The sequence below is a fragment of the Schistocerca piceifrons genome, chromosome 7, assembly GCF_021461385.2.
Source record: "Schistocerca piceifrons isolate TAMUIC-IGC-003096 chromosome 7, iqSchPice1.1, whole genome shotgun sequence".
NCBI lineage: Eukaryota > Metazoa > Arthropoda > Insecta > Orthoptera > Acrididae > Schistocerca > Schistocerca piceifrons.
The window spans coordinates 226,338,399-226,356,630 of NC_060144.1; positions in this window are offsets into that span (position 1 = coordinate 226,338,399).

The window sequence follows — 18,232 nt, forward strand, 5'->3', positions numbered from 1 at the left end:
ATCGTATTTCTGTTAAAAACGTGAAAAGATACTGAAAAATCTCTTGGCCTAAGGACTCTTGGAATAGGTTTTTCAAGTGACTAGTGCGTTTATTTAAACAGCCTTCAATCTCATGACAGTATGCAATGCCACGAGCTGACTTTTATCTTGCACTATATTGCTAGAGATATGGTATTGATGTTGAGGCTGACAGAAGTGGCATGTGTGGTTTTGAAAACCTTCCGGAAAAAGAGATGGGTAGCGGTAAGTAATTATTTGTTAGTACATATTTTGGTTCTCTGTGGAACAATTGTCAAGCAGTAACTACAATTTTAAATGAATTTCACGAATTTTCCTCAATTATAATCTGTAAGTTAACATTTTTTTTGTAATGGTTAAAGGTTGTAACGTTTTGTCTTTTTAGAAAATTGGAGCACACAAGTAGTTAACAGAATTGATGAATAAATATTAATACCTTTACACAGATAGAGGAAGGGTGCATACATTTATGTGTAAAAACTGTTAAGGCGTCTTGAGTTTAGCTATTGAATTTCAGATTTTTCAAAGTATGTTTATGAAACACTAATTTCAAGTAAGATTATCAAATTCTTTCGTAGAGGATTGCGCGACTGTTCAGTTAAAGCTGGTCTTCCGTGTTCCCTTACTAAGTGTCAATAAAATATTGAAGCTTCCTTTATCTTTAAGTATAAGCCACTAGTTCAGTCTACCCACGACAAATCCCTGTCTTTACCCTGTTCGCTTGGTCTGCTCTGCGCCCACGAAAAAATTCCGCCTCACTTTCCTGGAATTTGAGGAAAAACCTACAAACAACAAAAATAAATTAGGGAACATAAAAATTTAGACTCGATTAGATGACGATCAGTTTAGCTTTAGAATAGGCAAAGGCACCAGAGAAGCGGTTCTCATTTCTCGCTTGACTATAAAAGCAATACTTTAGAAAAGTGAAGATATCTTCACAGGATTAGTTGTCCTAGGAAAAACATCAGAGAATGTAAAACGGTGCAGGATGTTAGATTTCTCAGAAAAGTGGGTGACAGCAATAGGGAAAATGAATAATATGAAATACATGCAATAATTAATACGGAGAAGTAAAAGTGGAACACAAACAAAAAATTGTCAGAATTACAATGGATGTAAAGACGAGATGCAGTCTTTCGTGCTCTCTGTTCAGTACACACGTCAAAAAAGCACTGATATAAATAAAAGAAAAGTAATTAGTGCTAATGTGTAATATTTATTCCAGCATTATGTTTACAGGGTGTGTCTGCATCACGACTAGTTTTGATACAGTTCACGTCACTCACATACACATTGGCTTTCGCATACTTAAAGTAGAATTTCAGACCATGAAGTAGGTGAAAGGAAGAAATTCTTCCATTTAGCAAGCAAAATAACACATGATGGACAACACAAGGAGGGAATACAAATCAGACTAGTTGAGCGAAAGAAGGCATTTCTGGCCAAAAGAAGTAACTAGTGCAAACATCGGCCTTAGAGGAAGATACAACTGAGAATGTGCGTCAGCAGCACAGCATTGACGTGAAGTGAATCAAGGGCTGCACAAAAGCTGGGAAAGAAGAGAACTGAAGAGTTTCAGATCAGATGCAACAGGACGATATAAAAAATCAGGTAGTCTGATAAGCAAATCAGCATCTCCGCCCAATGAGCGATGAAAGGTAAATATCTGAAATACTTTCCAGGAAGAAGAGACAAGGCGATACGGGATGTGTTAAGGCATCAGGAATTATCATCCATTGTAAAAGACTGAGCTGCAGAGGAAGAAAGCTGTAGTGGGAGGCAGGGACTGGAACAGATCCAAAGAATATTTGAAGATGCTGGGTGCAACTGCTCCTCTCAAATAAGGAGGTTAGCACAGGAGAGGAATTTGTGGAAGGCCGCGAAATAGTACTAAGAAAAAACTTAAAGGTCGCATCTAAAGTATGTTGTCTTAGTTGTTACAATGTCATCAACTGAGATCGATCTTCTCAACATAATCAACTTTTTAGCATGATGTAACCTGCTGCAAATAAAGGAACTATCTAAGGCTCTAATAATTTCATAAATCGGTCATTAGGTATTGAGAGGACCGAGACCATCAGGCGGAAACGAAAATATTTCATAGACCTTTAAAATATTAGAACAGTGTTCAAAACCTGCAAACTAAACCAACTTTCATGAACTACCAGGACAAGAGGCTCACGAAGAACATTCTAAACGTACCCTAATTAATTATAAACCACAGCTGGGAAACAGAAGTTAATCGGGGCTTAAAGAAATTGCCATATATGAAGAAATCATTCAAAACAGAACAAAATTTACATCCCTGACTAAAAGACAAACGTTTTCGGACAAGCCTAAGCGACAAAATTGAGAATGAACAGAAGAATGTAAAAAAAGAAGAAAATACTGAAGGAACGAAGAGAATATGGGAGGGACAAAAGGAAGAAAAGTGGTAAATACAAGTTGAAATGAGGTGTTTTGTTGGACGTAAGGAATAAAATCGTACGTTACTGATATGAAAGTTGAGTCGATTGTTACTATTGTAGTGCTGCACGGTACCTCCAGCTGTATAATAAAAGCTTCATCAACAGTTGCATACACATTTCGCGAAGCCAAGGTACTGCGTGTGGCGTGAAGAATATGGCATAACACAATCATTTTCCTTCCTTCATTTTCTGCTCGCCTATTATGAAGGAAGCGGAATGTTTTTACTTTCCCTCCATATACGCCCGAAATGCTCTAATTTACTTTCGCACTGGTTGTATGAAATATTAGCTGGAAGAAGTAATATAGTAGTTCATTCGTACTGGAACGTTGGATCTGTTGGCATTAGATACACATTTGCTGCACTCGTATATGCCGCTTTGGCACGGATGAAAAAAAGCCTGTGGCGGAGAGTGCAGGCGACCTATTCTTCGATTTTTTTCTCTTCTCTCTTGCGGACTTTGCAAGAGCTCCAGGCTCACAAGCAATTATAACGAATTCGTAGGACGTGTATTTTGTATGTGATAAGCTGAAGTACCTCAGAAGAATGTGGAACCTTTCCTTTCTTCTGCAAGTGATATTCCAGCATGACAAGAAGAGCGCCTATGAATTTTTATAAGTAGGAGAGGTACTAGCATAATTGAAGCTGTGAGGACGGGTATATGAGTCCTGTACGGATAGCTCAGTTCGTAAGAACATGGCCCGTCAAAGGCAAGGTTTCAGGTTAGAATCCAAGTCACATAGGGGTCACCCACTAGAAAGCTTCCATGAGGTACACCTGGTGCTAATATCTGTGACAGTCCGTTAAATATGACACACTGAGTTCCGCAAGGTAGGAAGTCTTCATTCCATTCTTATAAATGTTACGGTATGCTATTTACTAATCACCAGTGTAGAACTATATAAAAGATTTTCCGTAAAAAAACAGCGATAAAATTCTCATCTTCACCCGCAGTTACCTGGGTCTTGCTAACGGAAATAAGATGGAAAAATGAAATGAGCGTATGTCATTGTTGGCCGGGAATCCCCTATTCGGGGAAGTTCGGCCGCCAACTGCAAGTCTTATTTCATGCGTGGTGAGGACAACAAAACACCCAGTCCCTGAGCGGAGAAAGTCTCCAACGCAGCCGGCAATCGAACCCAGGCCCGCTTGCAGAGAAGGCGGGTATGCTATTACCAAGCTAAGCAGGCGGAGGGAATGAGGATGTTTAACCTTAACGAGGAGTATCTCGGTCTTGACTAGGAGTACCTGTGCCTTTTCGTAAACACCTGAGACGAGCCTTGTTTCCACGATCCGAGGCTGTTGTTGGGACCTCAGTTTCTTCTGAATATTTTGTATGCAATGTAACAGGCACACCTTCAGGTCCTGTCATGGTGCTAACTTAATTTATAACCGATACATAAATTTAAAAAAATTTACGATAATTTCCGTTACATTCTCTCAGTGAAAGTCCCCTGTGATGTTTCGTGCCACACATTTTCTCTAAGCTCCATTTTCCTGTTAATCCGACTTGATAACATTCGCATACAGTCTGACAGGTTTCAAGTATGAGCCATACAAGTGTTATGCACTCAGTCTATTTCCTAGGCCGCTGGACTTACACGTTTCGTTAATTACGCGAGATTACATCTCTGTACAGGAATTTAGAAGAAGTATTCCATATTTTAAGTGGTGGTAAAACGGTCTAAAACAAGACAGGCGTATTAGATTCCTCTTTAACTGAACATTTATGATATGCGAATGTTAGGAAACACGAGCACTTGCTAATCATCACAACTAAGCGCGTGTATTCGTTCCAATGGAACATTTTCTGTTTCGATAAGTTTGTGACGCTTTTAAATTGTAGCTTTATGTCTGCACTTACCACTTAGATTATGGGGACACTTCAAATCTATGCTTTATGCAGTGGTTAGCACACTGGACTCGCATTCGGGAGGACGACGGTTCAATCTCGTCTCCAGCCATCCTGATTTAGGTTTTCCGTGATTTCCCTAAATCGTTTCAGGCAAATGCCGGGATGGTTCCTCTGAAAGGGCACGGTCGATTTCCTTCCCAGTCCTCGTTGTCGACGGGACGTTAAACACTAACCACCACCACCACCACCAGCTTTATGCATGCCTCGTTAATGGTATACAATCAACTTTTTAGCATGATGTAACCTGCTGCAAATAAAGGAATTATCTAAGGCTCTAATAATTGCATAAATCGGTCATTAGGTATTGAGAAGACCGAGACCATCAGGAGGAAACGAAAATATTTCATAGACCTTTAAAATATTAGAACAGTGTTCAAAACCTGCAAATTAAACCAACTCCCATGAACTACCAGGACAAGAGGCTCACGAAGAACATTCTAAACGTACCCTAACTAATTATAAACCACAGCTGGGTAACAGAAGTTAATCGGGGCTTAACGAAATTGCCATATATGAATAAATCATTCAAAACAGAACAAAATTTACATCCCTGACTAAAAGACAAACGTTTTCGGACAAGCCTAAGCGACAAAATTGAGAATGAACAGAAGAATGTAAAAAAAGAAGAAAATAGTAAAGGAACGAAGAGAATATTGGAGGGACAAAAGGAAGAAAAGTGGTAAATGCGTCATCATGCTAACCAACACATCCGTAACCATCCTGGGCCTTTTATGTGTGTACGTGAATACCTAAGACGTCATACAGAAGCATGTCTTACTGTGAGTGGACACCACACTGAGCACCCCCCTTGATGATGACTCATAAGGACAGGTCGTGATGTAGTACGAGCAGATTATTAGAAACGCCGTTGTTTCACAGTAACAGGATAGTAAGCTTTCATTCGTTTACTCATCTGTTTACTGTGTTGTGCAAATCGTTCGCAATAACAGAATTCGCAGTAGAATAGAAATGTTCCACAGCAGCGAAGATGAACAAGTATACATAGTTAAGGTATCTATTTTAGATCCTCTACGTACTTGAGTTTTTTCCTTATTTTGTTGCATACTACCACCTCTAAAAATATGGAATACTTTTCATTAACACTGTGCACATAAAGATTGCTGCTACTGAAATTTGTTGAGATATAACTGGATATTCCCGAATATTCTTCGGATTGAGTATCATCAAAGCTAAATATGTCCTCTACGAATGGATGTGCTTGTAAGTGAAGTGTTTCTTAACGGGGCCCCAGGAAATCAGTGATCAAGTTTCAACAGCTTTTTGAAAGAACAAAGCGCCATTTCACTGTGTAATACTGCCATATCTGAATGTAACTATTGAAGTGTTATTTTAATAGTTACACTATAAAGGGGAGTGGTAATCTTATTTACCTTCTTTGGATTGACTTTAGCAGATATGACGTGTTAATGAACTAAGAACTTTTAGTACTGTGCTCGATAATGGCATAAAAGCCGAAATGTAGATAATATACTAGGAATGTACAGTACTATACAGGGAAATGCCGGTTTATTCTTTCAAAAAATACTGCATGACTGTGGCTCAGTCCCATAGAAGAATTTCAACAAGTTTATTGATAACAAAAGTGCGCCTGCTTCGGTGGCCAGAAATAGGGCGTCTCATTAGGTACTGCTAGAGAGGTTTGACGGTGGTGACATCTAAAACTCACCTGTATTTTTCTCGTGCGTAGCAACACTATCTCTTGGAAAATACATTTGCTGCAAATAATCCAGTTACGAGAATGTCGGCCTGATCACATCTAGTACTGGCACAGAAAAGTCTATCTTTAATGCCGTCAGAGTCCACAGAGGAAACAACGATGAACACTGAGAACAGTGGCGTTGGACCCTACGATGGGCCTCGCGCGCATTCTGAGAGGATGAGATGAGCAGCACCTGTCAGGAGGCCAGGAGAGGCTTTCGCAGCCGGAAGAACTGGCTCATGTAGTCCACCTACCGGCCTTTATAGCTTCTGGTGGCGGAATTTTCGTGATACTATTATCTTGTCACGAATCGTCCGATCGCGAATAAGTGCCTCGGAAACGCTGGTCTCTGGCAGCGCTGGTACCGCCGCCTGCTGTCCGGTCGCGACGGCAACATGGACAGCTAGAGGTGCTGAGGCTTTCAGGGGCCAGTAGACTGCATGCGTGACCGAGGTGCCCGAGGGGCTGCCGCTCTCTTATTCTTAATCTCCGATATTTTTTGTTGCACTCTGTCTTAAGGCCACAAGTGGCCCATCGGGACCATCCGACCGCCGTATCATCCTCAGTTGAGGATGCGGATAGGAGGGGCGTGTGGTCAGCACACCGCTCTCCCGGAATCTCCGATATAGTAGTAACTCATTCTGTGCACTACGTCACAAGTGGAAAAAAGTTAAGAGAAACAGTCCTACTACACTCCCTTAAGGTGCACTTCATTTGCAGCGATGGTGCAATGGGCTTGCAGTGTTCACTAGGGCGACGAGCCCATATTTGACAACAGCAAACATTACATGCTGAGAGGGAGGGAGAAAGAAAGAGAGATAGAGAGAGAGAGAGACGGAGAGAGAAACGATGACGACAACGACGACGTGCAGGGTGACTGGATTAGTCGAATGGAGTCCAGCGACGGAACTGGCTGAGGGTGACACGGCGGTAGGTCGGTACCAGTTTGTACACCAGGGCCAGTGGACGAAGTTACTTGGAAATAAGTCCAACACGATAAGCAAAATAAAGGCAGCCTGTTCAGAAGAGAGTGGCCCTGCTGAAGTCGTCCAACTTGAAAAGAGGGTTCCCAAGACAGTGCACTGGAAGTTTTAACTGTCTCTAAATACGGTAATCCATGTAATTCAGTCGACTCGTACCTCCAAAAAGGAGCTGTACACAAGGTTAACTTTCTCGAGGACTGTCGAATAGATAGATAATCCGTTTGCCAAAATGTTTGCTTTATGTTTCCATAATAGGTTGGAGGTTCCAGTCCCAGTACTGAACAGTTCCTCAGTCACCTTCGAATCTACGTGTAAGCAGCCCAAGACATAAATGTCTCACGTCCTTGCTGAACATATGACACCAGATTCGTCTACGTCATTTATCAGCCGTCAGACCAATCTTGTCATCGTCGTTGAAAATAACCTGACACCATCGATTCACATTTCATCCCACACGTTGTCTAGCCCACCTCGTTTGGGCACCACGGTTTGTACAGTTGTTCACAACGGTCTCCTTGAGGCCAAAATGGTCATGTGAGGACGATATCGTGCCTTCTGTGTCGACGGCAGCCTGAAGAGTGTCCGCAAACCATGCTGCGCCGTTTACAGTTGGAGAAGTGGCGCACTCTACTCTACTACTCTCATAAGGCAGGTTACGTTTTACCTCCATTACACATGTGACTGCGCATAGTGATTATTGGGTCCACTCCTATTCCTTATATATGTGAATTATCTCCCACTTAACAGTCAACAAACAGAACTGGCACTTTCACAGACGATACTAGGGTATAATAACTCATTAGACAGAAAAATCTCATAAGATTTGGTCAATGATGTTTTCAAAGAATTATTAAGTGGTGCTCTGGAAACAGACACCTACTAAATTTTGAAACTGATACGCATTCGTCAGCATTCGTACCGACTACGTTCCAAAATGCTGTGCACAAAAACGAGATTTTTCCAGTTCTCATAATCCAGGTTTGGGATCAAGTGTTTTGGATATCCCCTGAGATAGGGACCATTTGTAAACCCAACAGAGGAATCGTCCTACTGTCACCATCCTACAATACAGGGTCAAAGTGTGAATATTACACATTTCCTCCTGCTTAGGCAAATAGAGAAAATTGTCTAGTTCTTTCTGAATTTGATGTGGTCTACAGTGGGCTCGGTGAGGCTTATGCGGGCACCATTAGCTCATGGGTGGTTCCTCGGAAAATCTCCAAAAAAGTTTTTTACTATATTTTCTTCGACAAAAGCGGACCAAAACTCAACAGAGACTTCCAAGAGAGCAAATGACTGATATTTATACAATATATTCTTAAGATCGCGATCTCGAGCAACCAAAATTTTCTTCATTTCTTTATCCGTTTCGAAGATACAGAGGTTCATAATCACCCTAATTCTAAGAGTAAAATCCTGTATCAGGTGAAATTTGAGTAATACGAGTAAATAACCGCAGCATATTGTTCAAATTTTAACAGTATATTCTCTAGACATGTCTCTAGAAGAGCCGTCTTCCCCTTTTTGAAGTCTTCATTCATTTTCAAGAAATTCCACAATAACTTGATATCTGGGTACCAAAACCTATTCCTGGATTAGGACATGGTTATGCACATTCAATCGCTGTAATATTTACGATCTACTCCTAAGATGCCGATCTCAAACAACCTTGAAAGTTTCTTTCATATCATTATCTGCTTCCGAGATAGAGAGGTTCAAATTTACGCTACTTGAACATGTAAAATACTCAACCAAAATCCGGTGAGAGCGAAAAAAGTAGTATATAAAGTGACGTAGCACGGAGAAATATTCAGTAAAGTGCCTCCCTTATCATCTGGGAATACCATGTTGTAGCACTGAAGCACATACAGTTTGGTTTTGGCGTGTGTAATCCGGTCTGAACGGTAAAATAAGTTTTGCTTTATTTCAGTTTCATTTAAGTAAACTGCATAAAATTTTACCGACCTATAGATTTCTTTTCATGTGATTTACATGCTCTACTGCAGCAGGCATAGAAGGACACCAGCGGGCATATTCTCCCAACGAAGCACAAGAAATTCGAATATGTTCCTGTTTAACTGAAAGACTGCCTCATTCTACCTTCCCCAACACCTTAAAAATTTCCGAAAAATTTTGGCCATTTGGACTTATTCACGTTTCTTTAGGCTGAGGGGGAAGAAGGCAGTGGAAATGGCTAAGAGACGGAAAACTAGTAAATGCTGGAAGAAAGTAGACAGTGATTGTGCTAGAGAACGAGCGAAGGAGACAATGGCAGTGCGAGAGAAAGAGAGGGACGCAGTGATAGTGCAAGATAGGACCACAGTGCTAGAAAAATAGTGAAGGAGACAGTGCTCTGTGTGTCGGAGGACGGGTTGTGGGAGGGCCGCAGTTTAGAAGAAGGGAAAGTTGAAAGTAAATGGTTCTAATGGTTCTGAGCACTATGGGACTTAACTTCTGAGGTCATCAGTCTCCTAGAACTTAGAACTACTTAAACCTAATTAACCTAAGGACATCACACACATCCATGCACGAGGCAGGATTCGAACCTGCGACCGTAGCGGTAGCGCGATTCCAGACTGTAGCGCCTAGAACCGCTCGGCTACTCCGTCCGGCGAGAAAGCTGAAGTCGGTCACGGCTAGTGAAAATGAGAAACAGAGTACATGACAATGATAACGAGGGAGACAGAGAAAGTGACAGTGAGAAGAGACAGCAGCATTAGGAAGAAAGGAACAAGATATTAACAGCAAAGGAGAGCCAGAGGGAGGCAGCGACAGTGAGAGGACACTGTAGTGGTACGACAGAATGAGGGGGACAGTGGCTGTGTCACAGGAGACAATGCAGAGACACGCAAAGAGATAACGTCAACGAGCTGAGATGAATGAGTGTGTGAGAATGAGCAGGTTGAAATGGATCGGTATGAGCGATCTACAGCGATGGACGGGGGATGTAAGTGAGTTACAGTTGCGAGTTGCGGGGGGGGGGGGGGGGGGGGAGGGAGGAGATTGTGGGAGTTTGAGATGAGTTGCACGTTAAGAAAATAGCGAATATGCACGCATGTAAAAATTTTGGAAAGGATTTTAAAGGTGCTGAGGCAGCTGGTACCTCACTTTTCCAGCACTATTTTAAATAAACCGGAACACGTCCGCCTTTTTTGTGCTCCAACAGGAGCATTTTTCCATCGTTAATGTTCTATATTCAGTTCCTGCACAACAAACAGTCATATGAATAGCCAAGGTAGCATCTGAACATGGTTCAGTTAATACAGTAGAATGCTCGAAAATTTTGGGTGTACATATTGATGAAAATGTAAACAGCAAGAAACGTACTACTGAGCTGCTCAATCATCGAAATTCAGCTACTTTAGATCTTCGTATAAGTATTAGTCTTGGAAGCAGATGAATGAAGACTTCAAAAAGGGGAAGACGGCTCAGATGAATTAACCTTGTCACATATTTTGTGTATATAAGCTCATTTTGTACATATCAGGTCAATAATACCTTATAATACCTGATGTCACTGACAACTCAGAAAGAAAACACTGACTGGACAAAAGCGAGCAGTAAGACTGATATATGGTGTTCAGCTGCGTTCGTCAAGTAGGTACCTGTTCAAGGAATTAGGTGTTTTAACTGCACCGTCGCAATACATATTTTACTAACGAAATTCGCCATACACAATTAATCACAGTTTAAGAAGAACGGTGTATATCCGCACATAAAATACTAGACGAAGGAAGACCATTACTACCAATTATTAACAGTGGATCAGAAAGGAATTCAGTATGCAGCAAAATAACGTTTTCGTCATTTACTTACGAAAAGAATACTGAAGTATGTAGGTGTCTTATGTGCACCGAAACAAAGGGAATGGCACAGTATTCAACTTTCTGGGCTATTTGACTTGTTTATAAAACACGAATTATCGAGAGAAGTCGAACGAGTGAAGCCGCCAGCCAAAGCCAACGCGTGTTTCATTTTCGATTGCAGTGCCTTCGCCCTCAAATGTGCATTTAAAATAACCGTGGTAGTTCATATCGAGTGTACGTCTTTTGTTCAGTGAAATCTGGAAGCAAAGTTGGTTTTTAGCACATACCTCCTCGCAGTGTGGAATGTTTTTTGTGCCATATCTCAGAGGAAAGTACATGAACCTTTCATTTTCGGTGCAGAAACTGTAACTAATGTTCCTCACACTGAAGAGCCAAAGAAACTGGTACACATGCCTAATATCTTGTACGGCCCCATGAACACACAGAAGTGTCGCAACCCGATGTGGCATGCACTCAACTAATGTCTGAAGTAGTCCTAGAAGGAACTGACACCATGAATCCTGCTGGGATGTCCATAAATCCATATGACTACGAGGGATTGAAGATTTCTTCTGAGCAGCACGGTGCAAGGCATCCCAGATGCGCTCAATAATGTTCACGTCTGGGGAGTTTAGTGGCCAGGGAAGTGCAGAAGAGTTGTAAGTAACCTATTTGTATGTTATCAGCTCTACAGACTGTGTTAATATCGCTGAGAGCGCTCTGCGCCCTCGGCAAGAGATTGTGTGATTGGACGGATTAGTAGTTAGTGAGCGGATACAAAAGTGCATAATCATGTTTTTCTTAGTGGAGACTGTGTTGGTAGGGTATGCACTGTAAAGTGAGACGCAGGGAAATGTGGGATGATGGATGTAGTTGATAATGTTTGAGCAGTGGAATTATTGGCAACTACATAATTTTTGGAAGTTGTTGTCACATGAATAAGGTAAAATTTTCTAAATACGTTGTTTGCTCTTCAATAAAATCTGTCTTTTGCTAACCATGCGCCTCCTAGTGGTTAGAGTCTATAGTAGTTAGAACCTTTTTATTTTGCCGGCTGTAATTGCTTCTTGTTGCAGTTGCTGTAGTTCGTCTTATGAAGATTTTCTGTGTGATAAATGACTCACAATAAACAAATGGGATTTGCAATTGAAATAAGTTTAAGCAATTAACAGAGTTGGAGGTAGTTTCATATTTCTTTAATTTAATATTTTTCGAATTTTTAGTATTGTTGGGATTGCTCACAATTCAGGGTCACTCTTTTGTGTTAATTATTGGAAGTCATGTTCTCATTCTGTAGCAGTCAGATTGCGTTGGGCTCTTACGTTGCACGTAATAACTGAATAAGTTAAGTTTCAGTTGTCTTTGTCGGGGAAAATTCTATAGGTCAGTGTTTCAACGATAAAAATAAGTAAACACATAGTTCCTGAAGCCACTCTGTAACAGTTCGCGACGTGTGGGGTGTGACATTGTCCTGCTGGAATTGCCCAAGTCCGTCGGAATGTACAATGAACATGAATGGATGCAGATGATCTAACAGGATGCTTACGTACGTGTCACCTAAAGAGTCGTTTCTAGACGTATCAGGTGTTCCATATCACTCCAACTGGAGACACACCGCACACTATTACAGAGCCTCCATCAGATTGAATAGAGTCTATGGATTCATGAGGTAGTTTCCATACCCGTACACAGCCATCCACTCGATGCAATTAGAAACTTTCTCTGCCTCGTTATGACTGGGTGTTGTGTGATGTCCATAGGTTAGTTAGGTTTAAGTAGTTTTAAGTTCTAGGGGACCGATGACCATAGATGTTAAGTCCCATAGTGCTCAGAGCCAGCCAATTTGAAACGAGACTCATCCGACCAGGCAACATGTTTGCAGTCATCAACAGTGCATTATCGGTGTTGACGGGCCCAGGCGAGGTGTACAGCTTTGTGTTGTGCAGTCATCAAAGGTACACGAGTGTGCCTTCGGCTCCAAAAGCCAATATTGGCTATGTTACGTTCAATGGTTCGCACGCTAACACTCGTTAATGTCCCGGCATTGAAACCTGCAGCAGTTTGCCGAAGGGTTTCATGTCTGTCACGTTCAACGATTCGCTTCAGTCATTGTTGGTCCCGTTCTTGCAGGGTCTTTTTGCGGCCATAGCGATGTGGGAGATTTGATGTTTATCGGATTCCAGATACTTATGTTACAGTCGCGAAATGGTCGTACGGGAAAGTCCCCACTTCATCGCTACCTGGGAGATGCTGTGTCCCACGCTCATGCGCGGACTATAATGCCACTTCAAACTCACTTAAATCTTGGTAACCTGCCATTGCAGCAGCAGCAACTGATCTAACGACTGCCTTATACAGGAGCTGCTGACCGCAGCGCCGTAGTCTGCCTGTTTACATATCTCTGTATTTGAATGCGCATGCCTATACCAGTTTCTTTGGCTCTTCAGTGTATCTTGATGCGGTAGAGCTCCACTCTTTATTCAGTAGGAAGAAGTCGAACGGCAGAACTTTATTTGGCAGCAATATGTGCGCCACCTCAGTGGCATAACTCAGTGTGCGATTGGTTAAACGGTGTTGTATCGACTCCTGGATTGTTCGCAAGGGGCCAGATAAGAAGGCATATTTTGTATGACCTCCACGTTCACCCACGAATTGAAACCGCGCGATTTTTAACTTTGGGGTTTCATAAAGATTCACGTACATGTGCCTCTACTACCAGATGATATACCCGACTTTAGAAACAACACTGTTCCAATAATTACTCGGGACACATTGACCAGGGTTTTGGAACAGCTTGCCTACCGACTCGATGTGTGACGAATTGTGCCTACATTGAACTCTTTTGTGAAAAACTGTTTGAGCTTCTCTTCCATGTGATGTATTGTTTGTAACTGAACGTAACAAAGCCATAATACCCGTATTTTCATTTTGAAACATCCTATATGGAGAATGTACGAGCGTGAACCAAATACACAAATTGGGTTCGGGTCCCGATGATACGATTCCATAAATTCTCCAGACAATTATAATTAGCTCACAGATTCGTAATATATGTTTACGTAATTTCAAATGCAACCAAAACTGCTCTTCTATTTCCTTAATACCTGAAGAAATCGAAAAAGACTGTTGAAATGTGATAGAATGCAAACGATAAATATATTCTATTATCGATATTGTCTTTTCTACGCTTAGAGCAATTCGAGAAAATGTTTTCCGACTTGTCTATGTTGATAATAACAATAATAAGTCATCCTTCGATAAGTTTTGTAGATTGATATGGACAGCTCAAAACAAAATTAGATAAAAATTATGTAATTTTTTTTCTAAATTAAATTTGTCTGTAGGTACAGTTGTTGTATGTGGTATTATATCCATTCTGAATTGTCCTGTTTTGAATTGCGCCAGGCTGTGGCACTGTAATCTATCGTTGCCTATCAATCTAGGTATTAGGGAAGTTAGCGGCTTTAATATTATTGCAAGAATGCATCGTTTTAATATTGTCCTCCACAACGCGTTTCGCAGTCAGTCTCCAATCATCTGGCGTGTAAGTTGGTTCAAAATAAGCATGCAATTCTAAAGAAGCCAAGATCAAAGCATAAAAGCAAATAAAATTATCTGGAGGTGAGGTCCTCGTCCCGCTTTAACGACAGGAGTCTGCGGTTGTCCAGATAGTGGCTATAAATATTAGGCATAAAACCTCTAACATTAGGAAAATAGTCCTCCAAAACGCGTTTCGGCAGTCAGTCTCCCATCATCTGGCGTCTAAGTTGGTTCAAAATAAGCATGCACTTCTAAAGAAGACAAGATCAAAGTATAGAGGCAAATAAAATTATTTGGAGGTAAGGTACTCTTCCCGCTTTAAAAAAGGCAGCACCAGAATCCAGACGGCCGCACTGTCTGGGGCGCCTTGCCACGGTCCGCGTGGCTCCTCCCAGCGAAGGTTCGAGTCCTCCCTCGGGGATGGCGTGGGTGTTGTCCATAGCAAGTTAAAGTTTGATTAAGTAGTGTATAAGCTTAGAGATCGATGACCTAAGCAGTTTGGTCCCATAAGATCTTACCACAAATTTACAATTTTGCTTATCCACGTCACTGCCCATCCACCGAAGTGTTCCTTCCGTAGAGCAGTAAACACCGGCAACATCAGCCGCCTCTCAGTGCACCTCTGGTTCTTAACATGTATACGGCTATGACAGACTGCGCTGAACCATCAGTCGTTCCATCTCTTGAATGTTGTATGCGTTAAGTATTTATACGGAATATATTGTGATTGAAATCAGTGGCAGATGGATTATTTTACAAGGCGGTTTAATATGAGAGTTTATTCATTTATTCTTACCAGCTTTGTGTAGTGTGCAGTTCTTGAATTGTTGCCCGAAGTTGAATTTTACTTTTTCGGAATCGCTATTCTTAATTCTGTTACTTTGTTAATGGGCCTTTAGTGGTGCAAAATTTCTTACGCAGTCAGGTACTACAACTATGACCACATTTATAGCTTTTGTACTGGCAACTTATTTTTCGAAGCGATTATCGACTAGGTCACCTAATGCGGTGGTTCATCCACGTAAAATTATGAAAAAAAAACAATCGCTTACATGGAAGAGTAGGACTATGGGTTGAAATAATGAAATAATGAAAATAATGAAATAACAAATAAATTCAATTATCATTTTACGAAACAGTGCTGTCGCAAGTTTATACTTTCAACTTTGAGCTCTTCAGAAAGATATTACTCTGATTTATTTATTTATTGTTCCGTGGGACCAAATTAAGGAGAAGTCAATACATGAAATTATAACACGATATTAGAAACAGATAAAATGAAATATAAAGAAACATATTCAGGAGACAAGTCGTAAGTTTAAATGAAGAAAATCAAGAATGTACCACTGGAATTTGCTTAATTTTTTAGCTCTTCCAGGAGCTCCTCGACAGAGTAGAACGAGTGAGCCGTGAGGAAACTCTTCAGTTTAGACTTAAAAGAGTTTGGGCTACTGCTAAGATTTTTGAGTTCTTGTGGTAGCTTATTGAAAATGGATGCAGCAGAATACTGCACTCCTTCCTGCACAAGAGTCAAGGAAGTGCATTCTACATGCAGATATCATTTCTGCCTAGTATTAACTGAGTGAAAGCTGCTAACTCTTGGGAATAGGCTAATATTGCTAACAACAAACGACATTAAAGAAAATATATACTGTGAGGGGAATGTCAGAATTCCCAGATTTTTGAACAGGGGTCGACAAGAGGTTCTCGAACTTACACCACATATAGCTCGAACAGCCCGTTTTTGAGCCAAAAATACCCTTTTTGAATCAGAAGAATTACCCCAAAAAATAATACCATACGACACAAGCGTATGAAAATTTGCGAAGTAGACTACTTTTCGTGTTGAAGTGTCACTTTTTGCAGATACTGTTCTAATGGTAAATAAAGCAGCATTTAGCTTCTGAACAAGATCCTGGACATGGGCTTTCCACAACAGCTTACTATCTATCCGAACGCCTAGGAACTTGAACTGTTCCGTATCGCTTATAATACGCCTATTCTGTCCGATCAATATATCGGTTCTTGTTGAATTGTGATTTATAAACTGTAAAAACTGAGTCTTACTGTTATTTAGCATCAAATTATTTTCCACAAGCCACGAACTTATTTCATGAACTACATTATTTGCTACTGTTTCAATATTACACACAAGATCCTTCACTATCAAGCTGGTGTCATCAGCAAATAGAAATATTTTTGAATCACCTGTAATACTAGAAGGCGTATCATTTATATAAATAAGAAACAGCAGTGGCCCCAGCACCGACCCTTGGGGAACGCCCCACTCAACAGTGCCCCATTGGGACTGGACACAACTACCACTCTCAATATTGCGGAGAATTAGCCTCTGCTTTCTGTTCTTAAAATAAGAGGCGAACCAATTGTAAGCTACTCCCCTTACTCCATAATGGTCCAACTTCTGCAGTAATATTTTGTGGTCAACACAGTCAAAAGCCTTCGTTAAATCAAAGAAAACACCTAGCGTTCGCAACCTTTTATTTAACCCGTCCAAAACCTCACAGAGAAAAGAGAATATAGCATTTTCAGTTGTTAAGCCATTTCTAAAACCAAACTGAACATTTGACAGCAAATTATGTGAATTTAAATGCTCCAGTAACCTCATATATACAACCTTCTCGATAACTTTAGCAAACACCGATGGCATAGAAATAGGTCTAAAATTGTCAACATTATCAATGTCTCCCTTTTTATAAAGTGGCTTCACTACCGAGTACTTTAATCGGTCAGGAAACCGACCACTCCTAAAGGAAAACTTACAGATATGGCTAAGTACTGAGCTAACATACGTGGAACAATACTTCAGTATTCTGCTAGATACCCCGTCATATCCACGAGAGTTCTTGGTCTTTAGTGATTTAATTATTAACTCAATCTCCCTCTTGTCAGTATCACGGAGGAGCATTTCAGGTAACAGTCTCGGAACACTTTTTTCTAAGAGCGCTATATGATTCCCTGTTGGGACTAGGTTTCTATTTAGTTCACCTGCTATATTCAGAAAGTGAATATTAAATACTGTACATATATGCGACTTATCAGTAACACGGACATTCCCACTACGCACTGATTCTATATCCTCGACCTGTCTCTGCAGACCAGCAACTTCCTTTACGACTGACCATATGGTTTTAATTTTATCCTGAGACTTAGCTATTCTATCTGCATACCACATACTTTTTGCCTTCCTAATAACATTTTTAAGCACCTTACAATACTGTTTGTAATGGGCTGCTGCATTTAGATTTTGACTGTTTCTAACTTTTTGATATAATTGCCACTTTGTTCTACAAGATATTCTTATCCCTCTAGTCAGCCACCCAGGCTGCCTGTTTGTGCTAGTACCCTGTTTTAAACGTTCTAACGGAAAGCAATTTTCAAAGAGCACGAGAAAAGTCTTGAGGAAAGCATTATATTTATCGTCTACTGTATCAGCACTATAAACATCTTGCCACTCTTGTTCCCTGATAAGGTTTACAAAGGTCTCTACAGCAACTGGATCAGCTTTCCTGAGCAGCTGATGACTATACTTAACACGTGTTGCAGCCCAAAAATCTTTTAAAGTTAAAATTTGTGCATCATGATCTGAAAGGCCATTCATCTTTTTGCTAACAGAATGCCCTTCTAGTAATGAGGAATGAACAAAAATGTTGTCTATGGTTGTTCTACTGTTCCCTTGCACTCTCGTTGGAAAGAATACGGTTTGCATAAGATTATATGAATTAAAGAGGTCTACCAGCATCCTCTTCCTTGCACAATCACTTA